Source organism: Talpa occidentalis, unplaced genomic scaffold (assembly GCF_014898055.3).
Source record: "Talpa occidentalis isolate TD23 unplaced genomic scaffold, MPIMG_talOcc4v2.1 talOcc4.11, whole genome shotgun sequence".
Classification (NCBI taxonomy): domain Eukaryota; kingdom Metazoa; phylum Chordata; class Mammalia; order Eulipotyphla; family Talpidae; genus Talpa; species Talpa occidentalis.
The window spans coordinates 44,725,372-44,743,447 of NW_023601104.1; the positions used below are offsets into that span (position 1 = coordinate 44,725,372).

Below are 18,076 nucleotides of genomic sequence, written 5' to 3' on the forward strand. Positions count from 1 at the left end.
TGTATATGAACCACAAAAGAGCATAAGCACACTCAACAGATCTTGAGATCTTGAGAAAGAACAAACCAGGAGGCATCATGTGGCCCAATTGCAATTAGACTACAAAGCTGTAGTAATTGAGACAGTATGTATTGACTTAAAAACAGACACACATAGATCAGTGGAATAAAACAGAAAACTCAGAAGTAAGCCTGCACAAGTTATGCTCAGTTAATTTATGACATCTAAATGGGGAAAGGACAGCTTCCTCAATAAGTGGTGTTGGAAAACTGGATAATCACATGCTAAAGAATGAACCTGGACCCTTAGACCATAAGCAAAAATAAACTTGACATGAATTAAGACCAAACATATTATCTGAAACTTTGAAAGTCCTTGAAGAATGCATAGGTTATAAGCTCCTTGAGATTGTTCTTGGCAATGCTGTGCTTTTGTTTTTTTTTTTTTGTTTTTTTTTGTAAATAACACAAAAAGCAAATGTAGCAAAAGCAAAAATAAGTAAGTAGGACTACATCAAATTCAGAAGCTCTGTACTGCAAAGGAAACTGTCAACATAATGAAATGGTAACTTACAAAATAGGAGAAAATATTTACAAATCATTTAATAAAGGATATTAATATCTAAAATGTATCAAAAACTCATATAAATCAATTTAAATATCCAATTTTAAAAAAGGGTAGAGGAACTGAACACCTTTTTTTGTATCTATAGTTTTAAATGCGGGTCTTTAAAAAAACTGCATATTTTTCACTGAGGTAACATTGGCCTATGGTGTAGGGTTATGGCTGCTGGAGTGGTTGGCATGGTGTGATAACATTCTGAAAATTTGTTTAACTGTACCTGTAAGTCATACACAGTGTTGTAAATACATGTTATCTCAATCAAAAGAAAATAATAGTGGATGAAAACTGAAATTCAGATAGAAATGAAGAATAATGGAAAGATTAACAATGTGATTAAATTGAAATAATACCTATTGAAAATTGTTTTGTAATTTAAAATACATATGAAAATTAGTGTAAAAGTCAAAAGAGGATTAAATAACTTAAAAGGACCCTAGGGTTCTAGCATTATTTGGGAAGTAGTAAAACCAACATTTAGCATTGGAATGTAACAAATCAAAGATACATAAAATGTATAGGATACTCATTAAAAGAAAAAATAGAAAAATAAAACATGGAAAATAAATAAAAATCATGACAAAAACTATTTGATGAAGGACATAAAAATGAAATTGATGAATGATTTATATAAAACACATCTTGTGATACATACAGATGTGTATATTTTTGCACATTATTACATTTGTACTTACATAGTTACACTTAATTCTGTTCTGCTATTTACTTTTTTGTTCTTTATTTCTGAATGGCTCTCTTCTTTGGTTTAATCCAGTATTTCTTTTTTTAGTTAATTAACTATAATTTTTAAGGTAACATTGATTTACAACATTGTATATGATTCAGAGGTTTAGGTTCACATCTCATTGTATGTTACCACATAATACACACCACCAAAGCATCCACCGTCTTCTAACATTGCTCTCTGCATCTCCACCCCTTTTTGCTTCCCATTTTCCTTATCCACTCCCTCAAGTGGTCTCATTTTTCTATGCTCTGCTAATATGTTTTACTTGAGTTCACCATTTTATTGTGATTGGACTGTTGCTTTGATTCCTTAGCTGATCTTTTTGTTTCTGCTCTTATTTTTTAAAAATATTTATTTATTTATGCATACAAGAGCTGGGGCACAGGCCAGAGATATGGGGGGTGAGAGGATTCACCAGAAACAGAGTGGGGGACAGAATAGGCAGACTGACTGAAATATATAGCTGAGGGGAGCAGCAGGTGAGACAGGAGAGGTCTGCTGCGCCATGTGGGTTGCTCCCTGGTGGGCCGGGGATCAAACTTGTGCTGCAGAGGCTTTGGATTGCTTCATAGTGCAGTGCTTAACCTTTGTGCCACCAGGGAGGCCCTCTGCTCTGTTTTTGCCATAGTCTATTCTCATCATAGAAGCTACAGGGGCATGTCCTTCCTTGTACAAAACACTCCAATACTGTCAAATTGTTCAGAGTAAAATACCAGTTGTTTAAGAAACTTCACTTTTGTTCTTGATCTACCCTTAACCCTCTTACCTCTGATCTCGTATGCTACTACCCTCTTCCTTTTTATTACAGCTCCCCAATGTTCTGCATCTGTATCTTGAACATTGGAATCTTCATTTGCTGTATCCTTTGCTTTCTTGTTTTTCCGCCACAAGCTTGCACTTTTACTTCCCTCAGGCATTTGGTGATTGCAGGACTTCCTAGTACATTTAAAAATGCACCCCATCTACACCAGGACCTGACACAGAGAGTAGCCAAAACATTGATACATTAAGGCATCCAGTAAATGACTGGTGAACATATCTGATGTACCTGTACTATGGATTGAAGGAGGCCAACATTATAAGATTCAATCTTTGCTTCAAAGTAAAGTGTCAAGTGGGGATATAAGCATAACAAAACAACTAACATTTATATCAGAACTGCAGTTTACAAGCTGCATTTATGTACTTTTTTCATTAGAGTTCACATACTGTGTTGTAGAGCGAGCAGGTGTTTTACAGATTGTAAACTTGGAGAGGTTAAATAATTTGCTTAAGTGAGGAAGCTATGTCTCTAAAAGCCTGTAGCTTTCTGACTTTGAAACATTTTCCTGAGTCACAGAAGACTGCATTCTCTTGACTTTTGGGGATACTATAGAAGAGTGAAATAAAGTCTATGCCTAATATAAATTTGAAATCTTTGTGGGTCATAGCTGTGGCATGAGAAAGAAAATGAATCCCATGACACCCCGTTTCCTTAGGTTAGTTTGTAATCTGTAAAATGGAAATCATGCATACACAATTACCTTAGGGGACATTGAGAAGATTAATGAGGATATGTTTATGAAAAATCTTTAAATTATAAAGAGAAAAGCGTTAAAGCGTTATCTTCAGAAAAGGAACTATTAATAATCCATATTTTTCTTATACACAAGTTTACCATATGGTTTTGTGACAGGAAAATCCATGAAAGTTTAATTCTAATTTTGAAACTATTATTTTAAAAGTAGTATGTGATTTGATAATCTAAATAGTGCTTAAGTTCTTTAATAAAAAGGAAGGGCAAAAGTATTTTCTAACGGAGTTCAAATTTGATAGCCATCCATCCTACTATTAGGAAACTGAAGAAATTAAGAACTTTTAAGTTCTTAAACTCTATAGCAGTTGAGCTTTTGAAAGACATGAATAAAAATTTAAACAACATTGAACAAAAGGATTAAAGGAGAGCTATTTTATTCTAATCTTGGCTGGAGAAATTGAAAGCTTAATAAAGATCATTAATATATGAGAAATGGATTCTAATTAATAAAAATTATAAAGTGACAAGAAATTAGTCTCCTTAGGATCATTAATTTTATTATGACTGCTTTTTTATATGTAGATCTGTAAAAAGCAAGAGAGCAGGATTTTTATAGAAAACAATATTTTATGGACTAGAATGCTGTATAAAATACTAGAGAATCCAATGTTAATGCTTAATAAGGTTTGAAGTAATAGTTTAGAGAAGCAAAAACCTGCCACCCTAAAATATACCTTTTTGTGTAAAAGACATTTACTGGGCAAAGGAAACAATCTCTCTGTAAGGGTGTCTTCCTCACTGTACAAGGAGGACCTACTGTTAATTCTTTTCAATGGAGAAAGCAGACCTTAAGCCTGCACAACAGTCATACCTTTTGTTCAGTGTGCCTTCCATGATGACTGTGGTGATGGTCCATAACTGACCTTCCCCCAAGTTCCTTTTGTCTTTGTTGAGGTTTTTTAATCTTGGTGTCCGAAACCTTGGCAGTGAGTTACTCAGTCTTCTTGGGTCTCCCCAGTGTATTCAGAAGGTATATATGTTGTTATTAAATGTATTTTTGTTTTTTTTTCTCTTATTAGTCTGTCTGATCATTGCTTATTTGTCATCCTAGAAAAATCCAGAAGGGTGAGGAAGACTTCCTTTGTGTGCTGATAGTATTCAACAATTAAAGTAGAGCATTGGCTTTTAAACTTACTAAAATAAGTCTATTGTAGAAAAAATGATTTCACTACACATTTAAAATGATACTTTATATGTAGCCAATAAAAACTTACTTTTGTAAAATATATGAAACATTAAGATAATACAAAGAAGAGTATAGTGTTGAAATTAGAAAGAACAGACTAAAAATGGAGTTCGTAATCAGTACCATTAGGTTATCTGCATGATGAGAACCCCACTGCCCCTGAGGGACGGTAGCTTTACCTAAAATAATCTTAAACTAATAATCTTACCCCAGCCTCTTTCTATATATAAAAAAAACCCTCCCTTTTGTGAAGGTCTGTAATGTCTCCACAGGAAGTTGCTCATTTCATGAATCATTTAATATAGTCAATTAGATCTTTAAAATTGTGCATTTTGTTTTTAAACAAGACTCAATGTTCAGCATTGTTAAGAAAAAATATATTTTACAAATCCAAATCCAGCTTAGTTTTTGTAGGCATTTTGCCATAAATATGTTATGTTAGCTGTGCTACAGGAGTTTTGTCAGTTTTTCTGCATGGAAAATATTGTTAGTCATTTTAATGTATTTGCTTAGAATGAGATCTAATTTCTTAAATAATATTCTCGAAATAATAGTCATGTATTTGGATTGCACATTTTCCCATATAGCTCACTTCACTATATTTTTAATATTAGATGATGATGCTATCTAATTCACATGAAATAGGTTTCACATTAGCTGAAAACACAAAGAAGGAATTTGTAACCAAGGAAAACGTGGTTAAGTTTATGTGTCACCTTCATGAACGAGGTGATGGTACCAGGTTTTTTGGTGAGAGGCCAGTCTAAATAGATGTCACCATTTCTACTTGATTAACATTTTAATCAGGAAAAGCAAGTAAAAGCAAGGAATTCTGCCTGATTGCCTTCATTCTTACCAGAATTTTAGTTTGCAGACCTGTCCTGAAAACTTCAAACTTGCCGCCTCCACAGTTACATTTAACCGATTCTTTAAACCATGCACACACGCAAGCGCACACACACACACACACATACACGCACACAAATATAGACACACATACATATATCTCATTGGTTCTGTTTGGAGAATCCTAACACAGAAAATGCCCATCTTCTTCCTGTTTCTCTCCCCCCCCAACACTAAATTCTATAGAAACCATGCTAATACAAGAAAAAATAACAAAACTTTAGATGGAATTAAAAAAACACTGAGGAAAGGCACATAGTTGTTTTCCATTCCTGAATTTTGTTTGTAATTGGAGTAAAAGCTTTGATAAAATATGTCTTGAAGTTTTACTTGAAAATTTAATTGGATTTGGCTAGGATGAAAACAACTACATTGTCAGAGCTAAAAACTGGCTTACGACAATAACTCAGCAGAAAAAAAAAATCAAAATATATTCTTAATGAATTAGACATAGAGCATTAGAAGAACACTTAAAACAGAAAAGAGACTGAAAGTCAATGATATTTTTATATGAGTAAGCTTTGATATTACCTCCCAGGAAAGGAAATATTTATGCAAAATAGAAGGTAGTGTTCTGAACAGAACAGATATGGATTGGATTTTATGAGGTGAAGCTAGGATAGGAACAACTTTGATTAACTAAATATTCTTATGCCTCCACACTAAGCAGAAGCACAAAAAGTCTATATACAGAACACTTGAAAAATATTTAAAGGAGTATGGAATTATAAGTTCTCTGGGTTTCGGCCATGGCATCTCAATATCAGTCTTTATGTTTACTCTTGAAGAATAAACTCAAGGGATATTTAGCTTCTATAGCCAATCAAATAAAATAATAATTATGGTCACAAAATGAACTTTATGACTGAAGTGATAACTTTAAGAAGGATGGTTATCACATCAGTGAACATTAGAAAATGTGATCAGACTACAAATGATGGATTTTGTTTCCTCATAAGTACAGATATTTTTTATAACTGTTTCTAGTTAGGAATATTTTGGAAGAGGTAAGAGGTTGGATGAGCTGATATATATGTATTCTTAAAATTTTCATTTTGCTGGTCATTTGCCTGTTTGGTTGCTGCCTGTCTATTTTACACATTCCCTTTTTTGTTCTGTGTAACAGATTTTCTTATCTGTTGACTTTTGGTTACATGCTGCAAATTATGGGCATCAGTGAATATGAGAAGGGGTTGCATTTCTGATAGTGAATGTGTAGTCACATACTGTTTTCAACTCCTGCGGAAAACTCCTGTTCCATGGTTTCTATTGCTGCCTGCCAAGCAATGAATTTGACAACACTACCTTTTTGCTCTTTCTATGCTACCCCATCTCATCATCCATGTGTTCATTCTTTCCTAGGGGCATTAGGTCTCTTTCTACTGTTATTAATCTTTGTTGTGCTTCATGTTACTCAGTTTAGCTACCCAATGTATCTTTTTTCACTTGCTTCATTCTGCATGTTAAATTTTCTTGGTCTGAAAGTACTAAATGAGTTTGATTTTTTTTTTTCTTAACAGTCATTGATAGTAGTCACGTAATTCTCATCTAAGAGAACAGACTTTCGTCTAAGTCAATTTAGGTATGAGCTCATATAAAGGCAAAAAATTGCACTTTTGGACATCTCAGCATTTCTATAAGAATTGTCAAGGCATGTTATACTTCTCATTGTGTAGGGGAGACACCTCAAAGTATGTCTTTTTGGGAAGGTTTATATCATTAGTGGTACCATTTGAAAGGGACATGTATATATGAAAAGGAAAGTTTGTCTCTGTAATAGCCTCTCCCTCACTGCACCAGGAAGGCAGAATTCCTCAACATTTTAATGGAGAAGGCAGAACATAAATCTGATTGGCAATCATAACTTTTATTTACTGTCATCTTTGATAACCTTCCCAAACTGACCTCCCCCTTCCCCTCCCCACCACCCACCAAGGAATTTTGTCTCAGCTGAAGTTATTTAAGATTAATAATTTGTCTAAGGCATAGACGTGAATTATTCAGTCTTACTGGTTCTCTCCCATGTATGCAGGAATTAAACTTTTTTTTTTCTCTTGTCAATCTATCTGTTGTTTGTCTGATTATTTTTCAAGCTAGAAGAACCCATTGGGGTTAGGGATGATTTTCTCTGCACCCCGATAATTGTTAAATACAATTCAAAGAACTCATATTCTTATTATTATTCATGATATTTTGCATTCCATCATCTAAAAGTAATACTCAGATGGCTGGTTTATTTATTCATTTCTGCATAAGGTATTCTACAATGTATTATTATTGATGAAGTACAATCACAATTGGCACCTTATTTATTGGTATGGATTTTAGCCATTTTAAAACTAATTGTGGTTTTGGTGTAACTAATTACTTTGGATATATCCCTAGACTGACTAATAAAATACCAGGGTTAGAAGGAACCTTATAAAGGCATTGTGTCTTTCAATTGGCTTTTATTAAACAATATTTCACTAGACACCAAACAAATATATTAAAGATTCTATATTGTGCTGCCTTTGAGATACATCCCACAGGCCTACCTTGTAGATTAGAAAATAATCACATTCTAATCATTGACACTTTAGTTACTAAATTATTTTAATGATTTGCTTAAGGATATATCTGTGGAAAGTCTTTGTTTTTATCGTGAGATTCTAGGATTTATTAACTGATCTATATGTGGCTCATTACCCATGTTGTAAACAACTGTGTAACCCACCATATCCTCAAGAGTGTCAGAAATCTGGCCACTGTGCTGAGCTGGACTGAGAGTAACCCAGTTTGACCCCAGGGAGAGAGTGAATATTAAAAGCAGCATGCACTAAAAAAGAAGTCCTTTGGGAGAAGAGCAACATTCTGTTCTGCCTAGATCTGAGCTCAGTGACCCAGATGCAGCAGAGTGACCTAAGAGCTCCCAAAACAATTCTCTTAACTTCCAGAGTGAATGGCAGCTGGGACTTGAAACTCAGAAAATCATAGTTTACAATGGGCAGAAAGCCCTGAAGTGTTGACACATCATATAAGTGAATATATGTGTTCTGAATGTTCTTAGACAGATGTTTGAAATTTCACATTGGAAACAGGTTGATACATAGTGAGAATAGCAAGCGTATGTATGTATGTGTTTGTATAAGTATATATGTATATATGTGTCCTAATGTTTTCATATTGACTTACCTTTGAGTTAATCTCAGCATATTCTCAATATTTGCAAATTCTCTCAAACTGTTTGTGACATAGACTCAGATTTAACAACCAAGTAAAGTATATGTCAGGAAGCCGTAAGTTGCTCAATATGAAATCAAAGAAAGCCAAAGATACCTCATTTTAATTTTATTTTTTTTCCAAATGGCCAGCCTGTCTTTGGTACTTATTATTGACTCTTTATTCAGCATTAGAATTCTTGTCAGCAAAGTAGCTGAGAATATCCAGACTCAAAAAAAAGTTCTTCAGATATGATATTTCTTTTTATAACATGAAAAGAATCAATAAGAGTCAGCTCTTTAGGATTAGAAGATTCACCAAATACTGGAGGGATTTAAAGGAGAGATTTTGTTCCATTCTGCCTGCCAGAAGGTCAGATTCCATCTGATGCCACGTTTTTGTTTTTATTGTTGTGGTTATATTAAAGCTTTCACGTAGTTGTAACTCAGAAGTGGAATTCCAAACAGCAAAGAGAAAAAAAAAGAAGTTTCACAAGAGTTCTAAAGGCGCCTATGAGGAAAGATTTCTCAAAAAATAAATAAATAAAAAGTAAAACTAGGGCAAAAGAGTCTTAGAAGTTTGGCTTTTGAGTTAAAAACACCACAGGGTGGGGAGAAACATTTTGTCAATCTTGATCTAAATTTAACAGGCAATATGCAGCTGGTAAAGAATTTTGTTGAGTACCTTGGGTGATGAGGCTTCTCTTGACTACACATGAGTTTGCATATCTCTAATTATATTCCAGAAACTCCATACCTGAATTGGAACAAATATCTATTGTTATCAGTGATAGTTCAGTAACCAAACCTTAAGAAAGGATTTTTTTTAAGATTTATTTATTTATGCATACAAGAGCTGGGGTACAGGCCAGAGATGGGGGAGCGAGTAAGAGGATTCACCAGAGACAGAGGGGGGAGCAGAACAGGCAGACTGACCGAAATACACTGCTGAGGGGAGCAGCAGGCGAGACAGGAGAGGTCTGCTGCACCATGTGGGTTTCTCTCTGGCCGACCGGAGATCTAACTCATGCTGCAGAGGCTGTGGATTGCTTCATAGTGCGGTGCTTAACCCCTTGCACCACCAGGGATGCCCCAAGAAAGAATTTATCTACAACATAAGAAGTAAAATACAGTTTTTAATTTGTTTAAATGTGTAAAGGTCAACTAATGAATAATCAGATAATTTCCTTGTTACAGGGATTTATTTAATATTCTATAGACCTTTTAGAAATTATACTTATTTGATATAAAGAGATTTTAATAACACTTCTTAAATTTGATGCTGTATGAAAGTATATTTCTATAACAGCCATATGGTTTGACTGTCCCTGGGGAAATAGTTTTCTCTCTAATTCCTTTATGAATTGCTACGGTTTAGTGATAGTGAAATAATATTATAGTTCTCAGCACACTCAGCAAAAGTCAAGATGTCCTATTGACTCAAACAATAATTTAGTGGTATCTAGATTTATCTTTTGTCAGGGTCAACCTTGTTCTACACTGCAGTAATGTTCTGAGATTTCCCTATAATGATACCAAAATGTACCACAGAGTTATTCTGTTTCATTTTCCTCAAAGCTCAATTTTTAAATTGAAATTTCTGCCTTTCTCTAAATAACTGCTACCTGCTATACAGCATGGGGACTGAGATCATGGGTTCCAGAGCCTCACTGCCTGAATTCCACCATAACCCTGTCAATACCTAACTAGGTGACCATGGGCAAATCACTTAATCTCCTTCAGTCTTAGTTTCCTCATAAGTAAACTTGGAATATTCATACAAGCCATTTCCTAGCATTGTTATCAGGATGAAATTAGTATTTAAAACCAGAGTTGCTACTCAGTGAACAAGGCAGCACTATTCACCTTGATCTTTAAGCCTAAAATCCTAGGATACTTTTAAGTCATCCCCTTATATGGTCATAATCAAGTACTAGTAGTCCTTTTCTTTTTGAACCTCTCATGTTTTTGTCTTTTTCACTTCTTTCTCCATAAAGCTTGAAATCGGGCTACCGCAGTTGATGTCTCTCTTCCATCGTTTACATTCTTGCCAGAGTATTCATGGAATTTTCAAAGTTAAATCTGTTCACTGGTTTCCTGTTAATTGCTGCAGTGGTCATCAATTATTTGAAAACGTTTCATATCTTTATATAAAAGAAACCTTTCTTAGGAGTCCAATATGTACAAAAAAGATAAGCACCGAAATGTTCTAATTATGGTGGAAAGTAGGGATAGGAATTTCCCATTCACTGCACATTTTTACTTCTTTTAGTCTTCCACTGTCCTTAAACTTTTGTTATTTTTGCACTTTTTCACATCCACATCCTCACTACTCTCCCTTTGTCAAATCTCTATGTTGTGGACTCATAGAACTCACAGGACTTTGTATAATTTATACTATTTAAATTATGTGCACATTTCTACTATTTTATGACATTTACACACTGCTATCCTGTAATGTTATTATCTTTCTTTAACTGGATTCTGCACTTAAGAACATCTATTGAATTTAGCTTTTTTATAGTACACAATTATGTATACAACAGATACTTAATATATGAATGATGGATCAGTTACACTTCATGTCTGTTTTTTGCTCTCACCTCACTTAAGTTACCCTGTCTGTTTTCCATGCTCCATACCCTCCCTTCTATGACCTAGTCAATAATTCTTCCCTCCTACTTTGCCTTTCATTCTTGGAGGTTGAGCTTCTAGGAATTACTTCATTCTCACATTGAAGATCTTAGTGCATAGCTTATTAGTTTTCTTTGGCTACTGTGACAGATTACTATTACAAGTTTAGTGACTTAAAATCACAGAAATTTATTATCTTACAGACCTACAGGTTAGAAATCCAACAGGGATCTCAATGGACTAAATTGGAGGTGTCAGAAGAGCTATATTGTCTTACGAAAGGTCTAGGAAAGACTCTCGTTCTCAACCTTGTCTATCTTTTGTAGAGGTCATCTAGATAACTTGCTTCATGTTCACTTTCCTCCTCCTTGAAAGCCAGCATTGGTGGGTGACTGAATTTTTCTCATATCTCAACAACTCTGACCTTCTTCCCTTGTCTACCATGAAGGACTCTTGTGACTGCAGTGTGCTTACCGAGATTATTGAGGGCAGTCTTTCCACCCAAAACTACTTAATGTAAGCATACCTGAAAAACTCCTTTTGTAATTTAGGTATCATATACAGAAATTCCAGGGATTAGGACATGGCTATCATTTTTTTTTTTTTTTTTGAGGGCCCATTATATACCTGCTTGGGATTATTTACCAGAAAGATGTTTATGATAATACTTTGTATTTGCATAATCAGTATACCATTTGCAAGTTTCTTATTTTACTTGCTATAAACAGTATTTAACAATAATATTTCTCATGTAATTTCCCTTTTACTAGTTTTACTAACTTTGTTTTATATTTAGTGTCATATAGGTAATCTTAAATGTACATCTGAGTCTTTAATGTATCAGCCCTTGTTGGTTGACATTTGTTATTGTTCATTTCTAGACAATGTATAGCTCATAGTTTTATTTCAGTAAGTCAAATTAGTGTCTGAATAAACTAAAGTTCAGAGGGATAATCTGACTTATCCAAATGAATGCTTATATTTATTGAAACTACAGCTAGAAATTAGATTTTCTAATTGTGAAACAAAATTATTTCCAGTTTACTCTAGTGGTGACAGTATATTAATTGATCACATGTCTTCTTTTTGTTACAAGGCTCATGAAAGGTATGTTTATAAACACACTGGGAAATAAGTAGTTGCATACCTTCACTATGGTAATTTTAATGTAAATTTTCTAGGGTTGAAAATTTTGCCAGAAATAAATGAAGGTGTTTGACAAGTTACAGAGAAATCCTCAACACGAAAATTATTTGAAAATTGTTTCAGAATAAGTCAATTTTTCTTAGCATCAAATGAACTCGACTATTACTCATTTAGGCATAAAAATATCTGATGTAAGTAAATGAGTAATTCAGAAAATTGAAGATTCACAAGTTTTTTTCTGTTCTAATAATGTGATGATTTTGAAATGAATAATGTTGGGAAAACTTGAGGTCTTAAGGAGAATTTGGAAAAACTGAGTATGATAGGATGGTTTCAATATACTTACTGGAATTGTTAATTAAGAAGCAGGAGTACTTGAGGATACTGTTTGCATATAATCTTTTTGTGTATATATCCTTGACTTATGGGATAAGAGTGTCTAATTGATATGTATAACTTCTGGAAAAGATCTGAATTAGAATCCCAAGACCTGTGGTGTTGGTGACATTCAAGTGCTAGGGACTATCTGTGTTATTTGTGACCCTTCTTTCAATTTTAATCACACAAAAGTCATACTATGAGAATTGTGTGCTTTTTTTAATAGACAAATAAGACTAGTCTTCATTCTGGGAAGAATTCTCTCTGGAGCTCTACTTAACCTTCTGTTTCTCATCAGGATAAGATGAAAACCTATTAGGTCCTACAGTACAACAAATTGAGCATAATGACCTCAGGCTTTGCTGCTAACTCTCTGTTTGCCCATTGGGAAGGACAAAATGTCTTTGGTGTTTAAGAGAAAAAAAAAGTAAATAAATGAAGAAAAACCCTCTTAATTTTGCATACTATGTCACCAAGCCAGAGTGATAGAATATCTACTATCTTCTACACACAGGTTCTTTACCTTTATTGACTTTTCACCTTCAGATTATACAATTCAATTTAATTTGCTACCTACTTCTGCCAGTGCAGAGGAGTTTGTTCTTAGGGAAGTATGCAGTGAGGTTTTTTTGAGTCCCACAAACTCTTGGGGAATTTTGTGTCTAATAAGTAAGAACATTCATTAAATATGTTTAATGAATATCTACAGTTGAGTAGTATACAAAAAGCACAATTTTGTTTCCTTCCTAAGGAAATGATCCAAGGCTGGCACAAAGAAGCTCTCCAGGGTTAATCTGAAGGAAGTTCTGAGAGCCATATAGAAGACTCCATCAACGATGGTATGCTATAAGGATATAACTTTAATAGAATTACCATAATTGAAATGCTATTGTCATTGTCTTAATATGTGTGGAACAAATCAAGACGTTGCAAGCTTCTTTCTTTTTTTTTTTTTTTTTTTCACTTGTGCCTGGGGATGGCGTATAAATCTGCATGGGTCTCTGCAGATCACTTTCAAAAGAAACTTAACATGGAAGGACACATATCAAGAAGAACTTAAGATCAAGAATGCAACTTTTATGAACTTAATAATATCATCATTTATTTGAAACCAAGTTGTTCATTTTCTGTTGCACAGATTTCATTCTGACCTTAATAAGAAAATAGCATATTCCTCTGTGTGTATGCATTTTCTTCTCCGAAGCGGTAATGTAAAAAAAGCATAAATCAAAGCTCTTTTGACAGATGAACAACACAATTTTGTAACAGGGTAGAATTTTTTTTTTTTTTTTTTTAGAGAAAGACCGAATAGCTTGATAAAAGATGAGTTGAACTAGGAGGATTGATGTGAGAGCTAAAGGCAGCATTAGAGATTAGATGCTCATTGGCTTTTTAGCAAGCCTGGTGACTCATTCTACATAAATGAAGTTTGTGATATGTAATGAAAAGCTTTCTATCTTCACTGCAAGCAAATTAGCAGGTATTTTGTGGCAGGAATGTTAATGTTATCTTGCATTTGTTTCTGAGCAGGAACGCATTAACAGAGCAGGTTTAAAAAGAATTTCACTTTTATAACATCAGGTGCTGAAGGTATTAGAACAAGGTCACCTCTGTAAAGTAATGAGGGGAAATTAGGTTATAAACATGCAGTGCCTAAAAATATATTCAGTCTGCTCTGCAGAGTGAATGCAATACAGGATCACCCCAAATTGCTAATTTTCTTTGACTCCAAATTATACTCAGACCCCAAACTGAACCCAAAAAATTAAATAATAAAGCAAGAGAAGGTAAAGGGGGTTAGTGAGGTTCATAATAGGCAATCAATCCAAATTAATATCTGTACAAATATCTGTACAACCTACTTCATAATTTTAAAATCAGAACATTTGAAATGTTTTATGCAATAGACTTCAGAAGTCCACATTATATGTTTGGGAGAAATACTAAGGTGGAGAAAAACAAAAGGTAGAGAAATCACTCTCAAGCTTTTGCTAAGGTAGAAAGCAAAAGGTAAAACACTATTTATTTAGGATTATATTAAAATATAAGAGAAAGTTGGTTGCTGGGAGGAAATACCACCAAGATTAAGAGAGATGAACTAGAAGATAAAATAATGAAGTACTTGAAAAGCGGGGTAATAAGAATATGAATGATTCTATTCATTTTTATTACATATAAAGAGACAAGATAATGTGTAATGTGTATGCAGAAGGCTTACCAGATCTAGGGAATTAGTTCTTCAGCAGGGTATCATCTGTGATGGGCCATTAGGTGCCAATGATCTGATTATATAGATTTGGGGGTCATACTTGCAGGTTCCCTGGACTAGAAACAGACACAGTGATGTGGTCCCTCATCTTGCCCTTAATAACATCAACCCACTTGCTTAACCTCCTATTTCCTGGGCCATGGTTTCTGCCTATTATTCATTTCTGCATCTCAATTAAAAATTATTGTGATCTACTTCATCCTACCCAGATATAGTAGGGAACAGGGAGATTAAATATAAGAAAACAACCTTGAACTCCATCTACAAGAATCCTTCAAAGTAATATAACAATTTAATTACTTGATGAAACAATTAACTATAAGCAGAAAGGTAAAAGAAAGAGTGTTTGGAAAGCAGTAAATAAAATTTTTGTTGAATTAAAAATCTGTTTGGTAAGAACTGAATTGTAAATGAAAATTCATTGCTTGCTATGATAGCCACTTGTTAAAATTCCATGGACCAAAAAATGGAAGTATATCAAATTAAAGAGTTTCAGCATAACAAAAGAAACAATCTTAAAACAAAAGGACCCTGACCAAATGGGAGAAAATATTTGCACAGAATCCATACAAGGAGCTAATATACATTATCTACAATGAACTCATACAGTTCAACAAAAGAAAACAAATAACTCAATCAAAAAAAAAATGGCAGAATCACTAAGTAGGTCCCTCTCCAGAGAAATAATACAGATGACATACAAAAAAATGCCCATAACCATTTATCATCTGGGAAATGTAAATCAAAACTGCAATGATATACCCCCTTAAACCTGTGAAGAATGGCCCATATCTCAAGGACTAAATATAGCAAGTTCACCATGGTATGGGGAAAACAGAACTGTTATTCACTGTTGGTGAGAATATAGACTCGTGTAATCCTTTGGAAAACAGTGTGGGAGTTTTTCAAAATAGATCTACCATATGATCCAGCAATTCCACTCCTAGGTAGCTCCCTGAAGAATACAAAAGCAGTAATTCAAATGGATATATGTACTCCTGTGGTCATCACAGCACTATTTACAGTACCCAAGTTATGGAAACAATATAGGTGCCTAATGACAGAGTAGTGGATTAAGAGGAGGCATATATAGACACAATAGGATACTACTCAGCTATTAAAAAATAAGGGGGGTGGGATCCCTGGTGGCACAAGGGGTTAAGTCTCGCACTATCAAGTTATTGCCAGCCACTGCACCAAGAGTTTGATCCTCAGCCAGGAAGATAACCCACATGACCTCTCCTTTTTTGCCCGCAGCTCCCCTTGGCAGTGTATTTCAGTTAATCTGCCTGTTCTGCTCCCCACTCTGTCTCTGGTGAATCCTCTCACCAACTGCTCCTCTGGCCTACACACCAGTTCTTGTATGTATAAATAAAAATAAATCTTTTTAAAAAAAGATGAACTTTGTCACTCACAATAACATGGATGGAACTGGAGGGGGTTATGCTAAATGAAATTGGTAAGAAAGAGAAAGACAAATAATGGATGATTTCACTCAGATGTGGAATATAGAGGGAAAAAAATGAAACAAAGGAACGGACAAAGCTAAACCAAAACAAACCCTAGAAATCTGACTGTAGAATTGAGGATGCCAGGGAGGATGGGTGGATGGGTCCTACATTAGAGGATTATGTGTACTTTGGAGGTGGGAGTGGTGTGGTAACATACATGTGAAGAGGTGTGATTTTATACCTCTACACCATATATAGTGCTGTAAACCAATGTTGCCTCAATAAAAAAGTAATGCAATTTAAAAGAAATCCAGTGTCAATGACTGGCTCATATTGGTTGCATCAAATCTGAAACATTGTGTCTGGAATTTAGGAGATAATATTTGTTGGTCTGATGAAGCATTGAATCATTTCAGCTCAACGTTTTATTTTACAAGTGAAAAAAATGAGACTTGGAAATATAAAATGGCTTACCAAAATTCACAGGTTAATTACCAGCAGAATCATAAAGAACTTGAAGCGAGGTATTCAGAGTTTTGTTTCAATACAATCAAAACAAAACAAAAAAATATTTCTTTTATTGACTAGTGCAGTATGCTTCTCAAACCCAACTGATTTTTGGTATCACTAATGGTCTAAGCTTAAATTCAGAAACTCAGGGGTAAAGAGCACCCTGCATATTTTTATAATTTACTTCTAGCGATGTGATGCAGAATCAGAGCTGAGAAACAATGGGCCATCTGGAGATTCCATTAGAGAATGTTGTGATTCCTTTGGCATGAGTCTAGATACTGTTCTATCCAAGGTGATTTTGAGGCGCAAAAACATATCAGGTTCCTTTTAATGAGAGGAAACATCTATCAGATTTCTGTTAATGATTATCATAGAAAATGTCACATGTGTGTTTCCAATGTTTATGACCTGTGTTCAGTTAACAGAAGGACATGTATCAAGGAAAGAGCCAGTGTTAAGGTACTGTAGACCTCATTTTTTTGAGCAATCTTTGAAATGAGAAATCTGGCAAAATGAAACTAAGAAAATAAATCAAACCTTGTCTAAAGGTTATAGAGTAACTTGGGAACTATTTGAGTTCTTGTGATTACAAGATCAGAAGATTAAAAAATAACCCTGAGGGTGTTTTTTAGGAACCATTCCTTCTGAAGATAAATGGGAGATTTATGATTGAGTTGAAATCAATTTTGATTGGAAATAATGCCAACCTAGGAAGAACATTATAGTAAACTAGAAATGGTGGGAGGAACATTGTCAGAAAGAATATGTTCTTTATTCATATTCTGAAGGCTGACCATCCACCACTGAAAGAATAGAACCATCTAATAAATTGATATAATAATTGTGGAAAGCCTAGCAACCAAGCAAGTGCCTACTATAATCAAGACTATGTAAGGATTGAGATTAGACTGCACAGAAGATTAAGGTATTTCTGGAATTCAAGTTTAAATATGACAAATGTTTGAAAAGTTAAATAGAAAAATGAGATAATTCATCATCTAATGCTATAATAGTGGTCAATTATGGAGCACTTATGTAGTCCAATGACTGTTTAGAAAATGCTTGAGGGGTTCAGAGGCAAAGAGGACAAGATTTCCAAATGACCATCTTCTAGATAATATGTAAAAACTTTAACATGGAGACTGTATGTCCTTATTTATCTTTCCCTGTTCTATTCTTCCCACTTAACGTAGCTATTAATGGTAGGTGTGGGGGTCGAAAGGGCTCTTAAATGTTGAAAGTGGCCTTTCTGGCTTAGTCTTCCCTTAGCTTTACACAATAGAAAAAATGCACACTGTTGCATCTCTGTATAGTATATTTTTCACTATAATTACTTTGGCTGCTCTTATTCAATTAAAAGCACCCTCTAAAAATGAGGATAGGTTATTGTGAAAAAATATGAGTCTAATCATAAATGAAATGTAGTTATGACTGAAAAATTTCTGAAT

The 18,076-nt window shown here is 34.2% G+C and overlaps 1 long non-coding RNA gene across 3 annotated transcripts in view; it reads left to right on the plus strand.

Moving 5' to 3' along the window:
* Positions 1 to 18,076, plus strand: part of LOC119238980 (uncharacterized) — a 511,870-nt gene that overhangs the window by 376,851 nt on the left and 116,943 nt on the right. For all 3 annotated transcript variants that reach the window (XR_008549721.1, XR_008549720.1, XR_005123719.2), the window contains one exon: positions 13,147 to 13,234. This is a non-coding gene — a long non-coding RNA (uncharacterized LOC119238980). The remainder of the gene's footprint in view (positions 1 to 13,146; positions 13,235 to 18,076) is intronic.